The sequence below is a fragment of the Perca fluviatilis genome, chromosome 4 (assembly GCF_010015445.1).
Source record: "Perca fluviatilis chromosome 4, GENO_Pfluv_1.0, whole genome shotgun sequence".
Lineage (NCBI taxonomy): Eukaryota > Metazoa > Chordata > Actinopteri > Perciformes > Percidae > Perca > Perca fluviatilis.
In genome coordinates this window covers 34,167,401-34,181,875 of record NC_053115.1, presented here as the reverse complement: position 1 = coordinate 34,181,875, position 14,475 = coordinate 34,167,401, and the positions used below count along the sequence as shown (strand labels likewise).

Sequence of the window (14,475 nt, the reverse complement as noted above, 5' to 3'; positions counted from 1 at the left end):
TTTGCCACTGATAGACTCAGATTAATATCCTAAGGCTGAATCCGAATCCTCCCCTTATCCCTTACCCTTTGTCTTATCCCTAACCCTAGGCCCTACACGCAGAGTGCTAAGGGCTAGGGGAGGAAACATATCCCTAAGAAATCGGACACTACTTGGTTACGGTTACGTCATCAAGCATTGTCGCTAGCTGGCTGTTACGTCACCAGAGGCGACAAGTTGATCACAAAAATCCAAGGGGGTAAGCTTCGCTTCAGAACTCGAGCCATCATGGCGCCATTTTGTTGCTAACTGGCCATCACCTCTTGTTAGCATTCCGCTGACCGCCATTTTTTTTTTACGTCACTTGAGAATAACGTTACATCCGAGGCGTTAAAGACCTCGATTTGTCCATTGTTTAGTTCTAAAGAAACACAACAACGTATAAAAGCTCCATTACCTTGTATCTCACGTTATGGCTCCGTAGCAGACGCTTTTGTAAAAATACGCTACGATTATGTCATAACTAAGTGACTTACTGTCTGCGCAGTAAGAGGAATTACCGTATAGTACAGGAAGTTCGCAGGCAGTTTGGCTTACGTTAGCTGTTTAGGTTTAATTACTAATGTTAACTAGCATGTTAGTTAGCAATAATTAGCCTGTGCTTATGTTATCTCCTTACATATACCTACGCTCTCCGTCTCTGTAAGATTGGGAATGATTGAGATTTCTCTTGGCACATCTACCAGAACACTTACAACTTTCAGACACGTTGCTCACGTCACATTTACGCTGTCTCTCTCAGTTGGAGGCTGCGCAGTAAAGCTGGCCATCACCGGAAAAGTGCTTCTAATAGCCTTCAGTGGTCTCCGTCCAGAGCAACGGGGTCTATTGGTCCATTATATACTGTCTATGCAAACATCCAAGATGCCGTCTGCAAGTGTGCACTGCGGTCAAGCCAGCCGCGGTTTGAAAATACACGGTCTAGCCAGCCGTCAATAAAAAGAGGCGTGTGCGCCTATTACTATGAGTACGGTAATTTTGGTACCAGCAGAGAGAGGACGGGCTTTCAGAGCGCTCGAGTTGCATCTATCTATCTATCTATCTATCTATCTATCTATCTATCTATCTATCTATCTATCTATCTATCTGTCTTTATTTCTCTCTCGCCCTGTCTTTCTCTTTCATTCTTAATTATTCTTTCTTATTTCTCTCGCGCTCTCATGCTTTCATTTTCTTCTCTCTTTCTCACTCTCTTTCTCTCTCTCATTCTTTATTTATTTATTTCTCTTTCTTTCCCTCACTCTCCCGTTTTTCTTTCTCTCTCTTTCTTCCTCTTTCACTCTCTTTCTTTTTTATTTATCTCTCTTTCTCTTTTCTATCTTTATCCTTTTTTAAAACTCACATTGTCTTTGTCTAATGTTTTTTTTTTCTTTATAGGTCACATCTCAATACATTGTTTTATGTAAATGTTTACAGCTCAAGCAGACAAAATAAAGTATCTCTTTCTAAATACATTTACTGCATATGTTTAGGACATTTTTGACTACCGAGGGCCTTAAAGACCTCATTTAAATTATGTAGAAAAAAAAAAGATCAGTTACAGGACGTCCCATACACTATGCACACCTCATTTGAAACCATTTTACAGTAGCGTTTTGGAGATATGTCACGTTATTCGACTTTGGAGGCCTATATTGACCTCATTTCTAAAAAGTAGAAAAAAAAGAATGGTCAGTTGGGATACAGGACGTCCCATACACTATGCACAAGTCATTTGAAACCATTTTACAGTAGCATTTTGGAGATATGTCACATTATTCGACTTTGGAGGCCTATAGCTACTTCATTTCTAATAAGTAGAAAAAAAGAATGGTCAGTTGTGATACAGGACGTCCCATACACTATGCACAAGTCATTTGAAACCATTTTACAGTAGCATTTTGGAGATATGTCACGTTATTCGACTTTGGAGGCCTATATTGACCTCATTTCTAATAAGTAGAAAAAAAGAATGGTCAGTTGGGATACAGGACGTCCCATACACTATGCACACCTCATTTGAAACCATTTTACAGTAGCGTTTTGGAGATATGTCACATTATTCGACTTTGGAGGCCTATAGCTACTTCATTTCTAATAAGTAGAAAAAAAGAATGGTCAGTTGGGATACAGGACGTCCCATACACTATGCACACCTCATTTGAAACCATTTTACAGTAGCGTTTTTTGGAGATATGTCACATTATTCGACTTTGAAGGCCTATAGCTACTTCATTTCTAATAAGTAGAAAAAAGAATGGTCAGTTGGGATACAGGACGTCCCATACACTATGCACACCTCATTTGAAACCATTTTACAGTAGCGTTTTGGAGATATGTCACATTATTCGACTTTGGAGGCCTATAGCTACTTCATTTCTAATAAGTAGAAAAAAGAATGGTCAGTTGTGATACAGGACGTCCCATACACTATACACAAGTCATTTGAAACCATTTTACAGTAGCATTTTGGAGATATGTCACGTTATTATTCGACTTTGGAGGCCTATATTGACCTCATTTCTAATAAGTAGAAAAAAGAATGGTCAGTTGGGATACAGGACGTCCCATACACTATGCACACCTCATTTGAAACCATTTTACAGTAGCGTTTTGGAGATATGTCACATTATTCGACTTTGGAGGCCTATAGCTACTTCATTTCTAATATAGAAAAAAAAGAATGGTCAGTTGTGATACAGGACGTCCCATACACTATGCACACCTCATTTGAAACCATTTTACAGTAGCGTTTTGGAGATATGTCACATTATTCGACTTTTGGAGGCCTATAGCTACTTCATTTCTAATAAGTAGAAAAAAGAATGGTCAGTTGTGATACAGGACGTCCCATACACTATGCACAAGTCATTTGAAACCATTTTACAGTAGCATTTTGGAGATATGTCACGTTATTCGACTTTGGAGGCCTATATTGACCTCATTTCTAATAAGTAGAAAAAAAGAATGGTCAGTTGGGATACAGGACGTCCCATACACTATGCACACCTCATTTGAAACCATTTTACAGTAGCGTTTTGGAGATATGTCACATTATTCGACTTTGGAGGCCTATAGCTACTTCATTTCTAATAAGTAGAAAAAAAGAATGGTCAGTTGTGATACAGGACGTCCCATACACTATGCACACCTCATTTGAAACCATTTTACAGTAGCGTTTTGGAGATATGTCACATTATTCGACTTTGGAGGCCTATAGCTACTTCATTTCTAATAAGTAGAAAAAAAGAATGGTCAGTTGTGATACAGGACGTCCCATACACTATGCACACCTCATTTGAAACCATTTTACAGTAGCGTTTTGGAGATATGTCACATTATTCGACTTTGGAGGCCTATAGCTACTTCATTTCTAATAAGTAGAAAAAAAGAATGGTCAGTTGGGATACAGGACGTCCCATACACTATGCACACCTCATTTGAAACCATTTTACAGTAGCGTTTGGGAGATATGTCACATTATTCGACTTTGGAGGCCTATATTGACCTCATTTCTAATAAGTAGAAAAAAAGAATGGTCAGTTGGGATACAGGACGTCCCATACACTATGCACACCTCATTTGAAACCATTTTACAGTAGCGTTTGGGAGATATGTCACATTATTCGACTTTGGAGGCCTATATTGACCTCATTTCTAATAAGTAGAAAAAAAGAATGGTCAGTTGGGATACAGGACGTCCCATACACTATGCACACCTCATTTGAAACCATTTTACAGTAGCGTTTTGGAGATATGTCACATTATTCGACTTTGGAGGCCTATAGCTACTTCATTTCTAATAAGTAGAAAAAAAGAATGGTCAGTTGTGATACAGGACGTCCCATACACTATGCACAAGTCATTTGAAACCATTTTACAGTAGCATTTTGGAGATATGTCACGTTATTCGACTTTGGAGGCCTATATTGACCTCATTTCTAATAAGTAGAAAAAAAGAATGGTCAGTTGGGATACAAGACGTCACATACACTATGCACAAGTCATTTGAAACCATTTCACAGTAGCGTTTTGGAGATGTGTCACATTATTTGACTTTGGAGGCCTATAGCTACTTCCTTTCTAATAAGTAGAAAAAAAGAATGGTCAGTTGTGATACAGGACGTCCCATACACTATGCCACACCTCATTTGAAACCATTTTACAGTAGCATTTTGGAGATATGTACGTTATTCGACTTTGGAGGCCTATATTGACCTCATTTCTAATAAGTAGAAAAAAAGAATGGTTATGTTTAATTCAAGACAGCACCATACATTATGCACACCTCATATGCCACTTTTTTACACCATCATTTTGAAGATATGTCGCATTAATTGACTTCAGAGGTGTCTAAAGACCTGTGTGTGTGTGTTTGTTTGTGTGTGCGCGTTGTGTGTGTGTGTGTGTGTGTGTGTGTGTGTGTGTGTGTGTGTGTGTGTGTGTGTGTGTGTGTGTGTGTGTGTGTGTACTGTATGTGTCTTTCATTATATCTTTATACAAAGTTTTGTCATGGTTAATAAGGCCAAAGGAAGACAAATTTACAGTTATTTACCCTGGTGTCCAACATCAGTCGAATTGTAGTAACTGTGGTTTGTTTGCAATTGCTTTTGCATTTGCATTGTGCTGCAACCTGAGGCCAGAAAACTGCAAGTTCCGTGAGGGCCGGTTGAGGACTGAACTTTTAACTTCCTTCAAGAAAGGACAAATCCATTTTAAAACAGAGCCAAGAGTTGGTGCTCCAAAGTCAGGACAAACACATGTGAATGTGTACTGCATATGCAGGACTGCACACTGCAGTGAAGTAATGGTAGAATGTTCTTTGTGCAAGGGGTGGTATCATCCTAACTGTGTGAACATACCACAAAATGCCATTAGTGGGGATGATGACTGGAATTGCCACAACTGTACTGGCTAAATGTAAAAAAGAAATGACATTTTCTTGCATTCAATTTAGGAAGTCCAATTTAGGAATTTCTTGAATTCACTTACATTTTTCATTGCTTTGATTATTCAGTGTGCCGATGTGCAATCGGCACAATGACTATTGTTTCTCATACTTTTAATATTATTCCGCCAGTTTTTTGTCCCGCTTAGGCTCACGAAGCGTTGCCAACACGCGCACACAAATGACATCATCACGTGTGTAACGTTCGGGAATGGTGTGCTATGTGTTTTGTAAGAGATTTGCCGCACGGTTTTCACGAAATCGGCCTAAAAAACGTGAAAAATTGTCCCATAGACTTGAATGGGGAATCGCTTAACATCGCTCAAAACAAGCCCCGTTTGGGACCATGCTGTATCGCCATACTTTAATGTAGAAAAAAGATTAAAAGTTTAAACCGAAGACAAGATTTTGGCGTTTATTGGGCTGAATGGGCTTTCGGATATCAAGCACGTTTTCTACGAAATCACAGTTTACGTATCGTCGTCTTTTCAGACCGTTTCAGATTTTCCCATGTGTGTGTATGGGGCCGAAATGTTGAGAGTTAGAGTGGGAGTCAGAGTGTGGAGCTGAAGTACGATTCTCGGAATTTTTTCCAAACAAATTGCTCTCCCTTCTACAGTTTTCACTCTTCATACATCATACTTGGTAAAAAATGTAGGAAATCTTGTGGCGGTCGCAGACATGTGACTATGGAATCCCCCGGACGTACACTGCCGATAGAAACAATGGAGTTACAGTACGATTCGCTGAAATTTATTTCCAAACAAATTGCTCTCTCCCGTGCAATTTTCATTCTACATACATCATAGTTGGTCAAAATGTAGGAAATCTGAAGGATGCAGATGGTTCCCTGTTTGTTACCTGCTCTGTGTCCCATATATTTCATACCACAAACATAAAAACCACATCAATGCGTTCGCCAGACTTTTATCTCTCTGGTGATCATAATATTTTGCCGTTTGGACCCATGGTTTTTGACTTACAGAACAAACTTAAGAGTATTAATTATCATTACATGTTGGACCCATGGAAGACACTGTCTCCCCCTCCCTACCCCTGCACTGTGGAAATCACCATAGCAACAAGTTCTGACACAAACACATTCTATCATGGAGACTTCTGGAAGGAAGGGAGGGAGAGAGGGAGAGAGAGAGGGAGGAAGGGAGAGAGGAAGGGAGGAAGGGAAGGAGGAAGGGAGAGGGAGGGAGGGAGGAAGGGAGGAAGGGAGAGGGAGGGAGGGAGAGAGAGGGAGGGAGGGAGGGAGAGAGGGAGGAAGGGAGAGAGGAAGGGAAGGAGGGAGAGGGAGGGAGGGAGGGATAGAGAGGGAGAGAGGAGAGAGAGGGAGAGAGAAGGAGAGAGAGGGAGGGAGAGAGAGGGAGTGAAAGAGGGAGGGACGCACACACACACACACACACACACACACACATGACATCCTGTCAAACATAAATCTCCCTCCTCTAACACACACACTCACACACACACACACACACACATTCTCTCTCACACACACACTCACACACGAAGGCTCTCTCACACACACACACATAGACTCTCTCTCACACACACACACACACACACACAGACTCTCACACACACGCACACACACACACACACACACACACACACTCACTCACTCACACACACTCACGCACTCACTCACACACACACACACACAAACACACACACACATCATCGCTAAACCCACCAGACTCCATGTAAATAAACAGTCATTTAAGCATCGTAAAACACACTACATTAAAAGTCGACAGAAACAAAATAAAACTATAAAAAGCCGTTTTTGGTCTTCTCTACACTTTTCCAACCATCACAACTCTAGTGTTGGTTGAAATAAACATAGGTTACCGAGATACATGTGAAAATGTGTTGGCTCTATTCACGCTAAAAGTACTATTTTTGAATGGAGCCTTGTGGGTTTAAGCTAGCTACTTCATAGCTGTTTCTAGTAAACAGAAAGGTCTTAAATAGGTTTTAAAAAGGTATAGCTCTAAAAGGTTAAGACAATTAACACTTCACCATTAAATCAACACTGTATGTATTTAAAATTTAAGCAAATTATATATATATTGAATTGCTGAGGCTTGTGTCGCTAAACCCACCAGACTCCATGTAAATAATCAGTACTTTAAGCATCCTGAATCCACAAGACTCCATGTAAATAATCAGGACTTTAAGCATCCTAAATCCATCAAACTCCTATTCGTATTAGTTTTCTCTCTCTCTCTCTCTCTCTCTCTCTCTCTCTCTCTCTCTCTCTCTCTCTCTCTCTCTCTCTGTGACAGTGTGACATATGTATCTACTTAGCTAGTGTTATTGAGATGTGCACCAAGTAGTAGGCACACATTGTTTCCCTACCATTTAAAATTGTCTATTTAAAGTAGCCATGTAAAGTGAACATTTTATTGTATTTTATTTATTTTTATTAGCAGGGTCTAAGGAATACATGGCATTTTTATTTATGTTCATGCATGTGTGTGGTCTTTTTCGATAAGTTTCTAAAAGTTTATGATGTTCATAAAAAAAATGGCTCGAATAAGCAAATTAGGTTTTAAGAAAAATCATATAGTATTTCAGTGTGATAAATCACGTAGTCTTAATCATTTCTTGGCAGTAAAGTATGTACTGTACAATTTCATGTGTGAGAAGAGAGTCTTTATACACCTGTGAAGTCACTTAACGTGACATATCTCCCAAACGCTACTGTAAAATGGTTTCAAATGAGGTGTGCATAGTGTATGGGACGTCCTGTATCCCAACTGACCATTCTTTTTTTCTACTTATTAGAAATGAGGTCAATATAGGCCTCCAAAGTCGAATAACGTGACATATCTCCAAAATGCTACTGTAAAATGGTTTCAAATGACTTGTGCATAGTGTATGGGACGTCCTGTATCACAACTGACCATTCTTTTTTTCTACTTATTAGAAATGAAGTAGCTATAGGCCTCCAAAGTCGAATAATGTGACATATCTCCAAAACGCTACTGTAAAATGGTTTCAAATGAGGTGTGCATAGTGTATGGGACGTCCTGTATCACAACTGACCATTCTTTTTTTCTACTTATTAGAATGAGGTCAATATAGGCCTCCAAAGTCGAATAACGTGACATATCTCCAAAATGCTACTGTAAAATGGTTTCAAATGACTTGTGCATAGTGTATGGACGTCCTGTATCACAACTGACCATATTTTTTTTTCTACTTATTAGAAATGAAGTAGCTATAGGCCTCCAAAGTCGAATAATGTGACATATCTCCAAAACGCTACTGTAAAATGGTTTCAAATGAGGTGTGCATAGTGTATGGGACGTCCTGTATCCCAACTGACCATTCTTTTTTTCTACTTATTAGAAATGAAGTAGCTATAGGCCTCCAAAGTCGAATAACGTGACATATCTCCCAAACGCTACTGTAAAATGGTTTCAAATGACTTGTGCATAGTGTATGGGACGTCCTGTATCCCAACTGACCATTCTTTTTTTCTACTTATTAGAAATGAGGTCAATATAGGCCTCCAAAGTCGAATAATGTGACATATCTCCAAAATGCTACTGTAAAATGGTTTCAAATGACTTGTGCATAGTGTATGGGACGTCCTGTATCACAACTGACCATTCTTTTTTTCTACTTATTAGAATGAGGTCAATATAGGCCTCCAAAGTCGAATAACGTGACATATCTCCAAAATGCTACTGTAAAATGGTTTCAAATGACTTGTGCATAGTGTATGGGACGTCCTGTATCACAACTGACCATTCTTTTTTTCTACTTATTAGAAATGAAGTAGCTATAGGCCTCCAAAGTCGAATAATGTGACATATCTCCAAAACGCTACTGTAAAATGGTTTCAAATGAGGTGTGCATAGTGTATGGGACGTCCTGTATCACAACTGACCATTCTTTTTTCTACTTATTAGAAATGAAGTAGCTATAGGCCTCCAAAGTCGAATAATGTGACATATCTCCAAAACGCTACTGTAAAATGGTTTCAAATGAGTTGTGCATAGTGTATGGGACGTCCTGTATCCCAACTGACCATTCTTTTTTTCTACTTATTAGAAATGAAGTAGCTATAGGCCTCCAAAGTCGAATAATGTGACATATCTCCAAAACGCTACTGTAAAATGGTTTCAAATGAGGAGGTGCATAGTGTATGGGACGTCCTGTATCCCAACTGACCATTCTTTTTTCTACTTATTAGAAATGAGGTCAATATAGGCCTCCAAAGTCGAATAGCATGTGACATATCTCCAAAACGCTACTGTAAAATGGTTTCAAATGACTTGTGCATAGTGTATGGGATGCCCTGTATCACAACTGACCATTCTTTTTTCTACTTATTAGAAATGAAGTAGCTATAGGCCTCCAAAGTCGAATAATGTGACATATCTCCAAAACTACTGTAAAATGGTTTCAAATAGGGTGTGCATAGTGTATGGGACGTCCTGTATCACAACTGACCATTCTTTTTTTCTAATTATTAGAAGAGAGTCAATATAGGCCTCCAAAGTCGAATAACGTGACATATCTCAAAAATGCTACTGTAAAATGGTTTCAAATGACTTGTGCATAGTGTATGGGACGTCCTGTATCACAACTGACCATTCTTTTTTCTACTTATTAGAAATGAAGTAGCTATAGGCCTCCAAAGTTGAATAATGTGACATATCTCCAAAACGCTACTGTAAAATGGTTTCAAATGACTTGTGCATAGTGTATGGGACGTCCTGTATCACAACTGACCATTCTTTTTCTACTTATTAGAAATGAAGTAGCTATAGGCCTCCAAAGTCGAATAATGTGACATATCTCCAAAACGCTACTGTAAAATGGTTTCAAATGAGGTGTGCATAGTGTATGGGACGTCCTGTATCACAACTGACCATTCTTTTTTTCTACTTATTAGAAATGAGGTCAATATAGGCCTCCAAAGTCGAATAATGTGACATATCTCCAAAATGCTACTGTAAAATGGTTTCAAATGACTTGTGCATAGTGTATGGGACGTCCTGTATCACAACTGACCATTCTTTTTTCTACTTATTAGAATGGGGTCAATATAGGCCTCAAAGTCGAATAACGTGACATATCTCCAAAATGCTACTGTAAAATGGTTTCAAATGACTTGTGCATAGTGTATGGGACGTCCTGTATCACAACTGACCATTCTTTTTTTCTACTTATTAGAAATGAAGTAGCTATAGGCCTCCAAAGTCGAATAATGTGACATATCTCCAAAACGCTACTGTAAAATGGTTTCAAATGAGGTGTGCATAGTGTATGGGACGTCCTGTATCCCAACTGACCATTCTTTTTTTCTACTTATTAGAAATGAAGTAGCTATAGGCCTCCAAAGTCGAATAATGTGACATATCTCCAAAACGCTACTGTAAAATGGTTTCAAATGAGGTGTGCATAGTGTATGGGACGTCCTGTATCCCAACTGACCATTCTTTTTTCTACTTATTAGAAATGAAGTAGCTATAGGCCTCCAAAGTCGAATAATGTGACATATCTCCAAAGCACGCTACTAAAATGGTTTCAAATGAGGTGTGCATAGTGTATGGGACGTCCTGTATCCCAACTGACCATTCTTTTTTTCTACTTATTAGAAATGAGGTCAATATAGGCCTCCAAATCGAATAGCGTGACATATCTCCAAAATGCTACTGTAAAATGGTTTCAAATGACTTGTGCATAGTGTATGGGACGTCCTGTATCACAACTGACCATTCTTTTTTTCTACTTATTAGAAATGAAGTAGCTATAGGCCTCCAAAGTCGAATAATGTGACATATCTCCAAAACCGCTACTGTAAAATGGTTTCAAATGAGGTGTGCATAGTGTATGGGACGTCCTGTATCACAACTGACCATTCTTTTTTTCTAATTATTAGAATGAGGTCAATATAGGCCTCCAAAGTCGAATAACGTGACATATCTCCAAAATGCTACTGTAAAATGGTTTCAAATGACTTGTGCATAGTGTATGGGACGTCCTGTATCACAACTGACCATTCTTTTTTACTCTATTAGAAATGAAGTAGCTATAGGCCTCCAAGAGTCGAATAATGTGACATATCTCCAAAACGCTACTGTAAAAATGGTTTCAAATGACTTGTGCATAGTGTATGGGACGTCCTGTATCACAACTGACCATTCTTTTTTTCTACTTATTAGAAATGAAGTAGCTATAGGCCTCCAAAGTCCGAATAATGTGACATATCTCCAAAAGCGCTACTGTAAAATGGTTTCAAATGAGGTGTGCATAGTGTATGGGACGTCCTGTATCCCAACTGACCATTCTTTTTTTCTTAATTAGAAATAAGGGTCAATATAGGCCTCCAAAGTCGAATAATGTGACATATCTCCAAAATGCTACTGTAAAATGGTTTCAAATGACGTGTGCATAGTGTATGGGGCGTCCTGTATCACAACTGACCATTCTTTTTTTCTACTTATTAGAATGAGGTCAATATAGGCCTCCAAAGTCGAATAACGTGACATATCTCCAAAATGCTACTGTAAAATGGTTTTAAAATAACTTGTGCATTGTGCTAGTGTATGGGACGTCCTGTATCACAACTGACCATTCTTTTTTTTCTACTTATTAGAAATGAAGTAGCTATAGGCCTCCAGAAGTCGAATAATGTGACATATCCCCCAAAACGCTACTGTAAAATGGTTTCAAATGGAGGTGTGCATAGTGTATGGGACGTCCTGTATCCCAACTGACCATTCTTTTTTTCTACTTATTAGAAATGAAGTAGCTATAGGCCTCCAAAGTCGAATAATGTGACATATCTCCCAAAACGCCACTGTAAAATGGTTTCAAATGAGGTGTGCGCTAGTGTATGGGACGTCCTGTATCCCAACTGACCATTCTTTTTTTCTACTTATTAGAAATGAGGTCAATATAGGCCTCAAAGTGAATAGCGTGACATATCTCCAAAATGCTACTGTAAAATGGTTTCAAATGACTTGTGCATAGTGTATGGGACGTCCTGTATCACAACTGACCATTCTTTTTTTTCTACTTATTAGAAATGACGTAGCTATAGGCCTCAAAAGGCGAATGTGACATATCTCCAAAACGCTACTGTAAAATGGTTTCAAATGAGGTGTGCATAGTGTATGGACGTCCTGTATCACAACTGACCATTCTTTTTTCTACTTATTAGAAATGGAAGTAGCTATAGGCCTCCAAAGTCGAATAATGTGACATATCTCCAAAACGCAGCTGTAAAAATGGTTTCAAATGACTTGTATAGTGTAGGGACGTCCTGTATCCCAACTGACCATTCTTTTTTTCTACTTATTAGAAATGAGGAAGATAGGCCTCAAAGTCGAATAATGTGACATATCTCCAAAGCGCTACTGTAAAATGGTTTCAAATGAGGTGTGCATAGTGTATGGGGACGTCCTTGTATCCCAACTGACCATTCTTTTTTTTCTACATATTAGAAATGAGGTCAATATAGGCCTCCAAAGTCGAATAACGTGACATATCTCCAAAACGCTACTGTAAAATGGTTTCAAATGAGGTGTGCATAGTGTATGGGACGTCCTGTATCCCAACTGACCATTCTTTTTTTCTACTTATTAGAAATGAAGTAGCTATAGGCCTCCAAAGTCGAATAATGTGACATATCTCCAAAACGCTACTGTAAAATGGTTTCAAATGAGGTTCCATGTAAGTGTATGGGACGTCTTGTATCCCAACTGACCATTCTTTTTCTACTTATTAGAAATGAGGGTCAATATAGGCCTCCAAATTCGAATAATGTGACATATCTCCCCAAACAGCTACTGTAAAATGGTTTCAAATGACTTGTGCATAGTGTATGGGACGTTCTGTAACTGATCTTTTTTTTTTCACATAATTTAAATGAGGTCTTTAAGGCCCTTGGTAGTCAAAAATGTCCTAAACATATGCAGTAAATGTATTTAGAAAGAGATACTTTATTTTGTCTGCTTGTGCTGTAAACATTTACATAAAAACAATGTATTGAGGTGTGACCTATAAAGAAAAAAAAACATTAGACAAAGACAATGTGAGTTTAAAAAGGATAAAGATAGAAAGAGAAAGAGAGATAAATAAAAAAAGAAGAGAGAGAGTGAGTGAAAGAGGAAGAAGAGAGAGAAAGAAAAACGGGAGAGTGAGGGAAAGAAGAAGAAATAAATAAATAAGAATGAGAGAGAGAGAGAAAGAGAGAGAGAAAGAAAGGAGAAGGAAATGAAAGCATGAGAGCGCAGAGAAATAAGAAAGAATAATTAAGAATGAAAGAGAAAGACAGAGAGAGAGAAATAAAGACAGACAGACAGATAGATAGATAGAGTGCAACTCGAACGCTCTGAAACCCCGTCCTCTCTCTGCTGGTACTGAAATTACCGTACTTATAGTAATGAGGCGCACACGCCTTTTTTTACGGCTGGCTAGACCGTGTATTTTTCAAACCGCGGCTGGCTTGACCGCAGTAAGTGAGCGCATGTCGATTGCATTGGTTATAGTGATTCTTTTGCGATTGTCTGCAACAAATAGAAGAAATCATGCGAGGAGAAGAAGACGTCTACAACGCCTACGAATGCTGGTGGATCAGTTTATGGTATGTATGGATTCTCTTCGCAAACAACGTTATGGTGTAGCTAGCCGAGCTGGACTCGCGTACATTACATGGACTGTATTATATTGTAATACGAACCCATTACATATCTATGTGTATAAGTATTATTTTGTCGATTATTTTTCTGTACCCAGTCCGAGCCCTGATATGTGCTTTGTTCTGGGGGAGACAACTCTAGTCACGATGTGTTTTATTTTAGGGGGCGTGTAGCCACTTAGCTAGCTAGCTATGTACTTTGTTGTGGGGAAGGGGGGACGTTATTTTGTCGTTTTTTGTACAAGTCCACTCCTACTACGTGCTTTGTTCTGGGGGGACAACTGTAGTCACGATGTGTTTTATTTTTGGGGGAGACGTAATTGTAGCCAGTATGTGCTTTGTTCTGGTCACAATGTTGTTGTTTTTTGGGGGGCGTAACTGTAGCCACTTATGTGCTATTGTGTGTGGGGGAAGGGGGAGACGGTTTAAAAAGTAGTTTGAAGGTTTTGAAAGTTTGATTTTCCAACTCAGCCCATTAATGGTGTGAAATGGTTTTCTTTTCCAGACTGGTGATCCAACAACATACTGTGCCATACATACACCACAACATGCCTATACCATGCTCTGTGGTTCGGATAGGAGACTGGAGTTGGGAGTGGCAGGATTTCACCACCAGAAAAGCTGGCGCGCACAGCTTACAGAGGCTTTTGCACAGGGAGCAGGGACCATGGCTGGGGTAATGAGCTTGAGGTACCTATATACACCTATTGGCTGGCATGGACTCTTATCGGGTGGTGGCCCGCGTTCTTAATGCGCCAAAGGCTTCACAGTTCATGACATCATCCACAGAAAGTGGCCCAGAAACATATGGGGACAATCTGGAGGAGAGCAA

General features: G+C 39.1%; 1 protein-coding gene across 4 annotated transcripts in view; it reads left to right on the top strand.

Annotated features, from left to right (window-relative positions):
- The window catches only part of LOC120557817, an 81,740-nt gene that overhangs the window by 13,069 nt on the left and 54,196 nt on the right, over nucleotides 1-14,475 (top strand). The gene's annotated exons all lie outside the window — the stretch shown is intronic.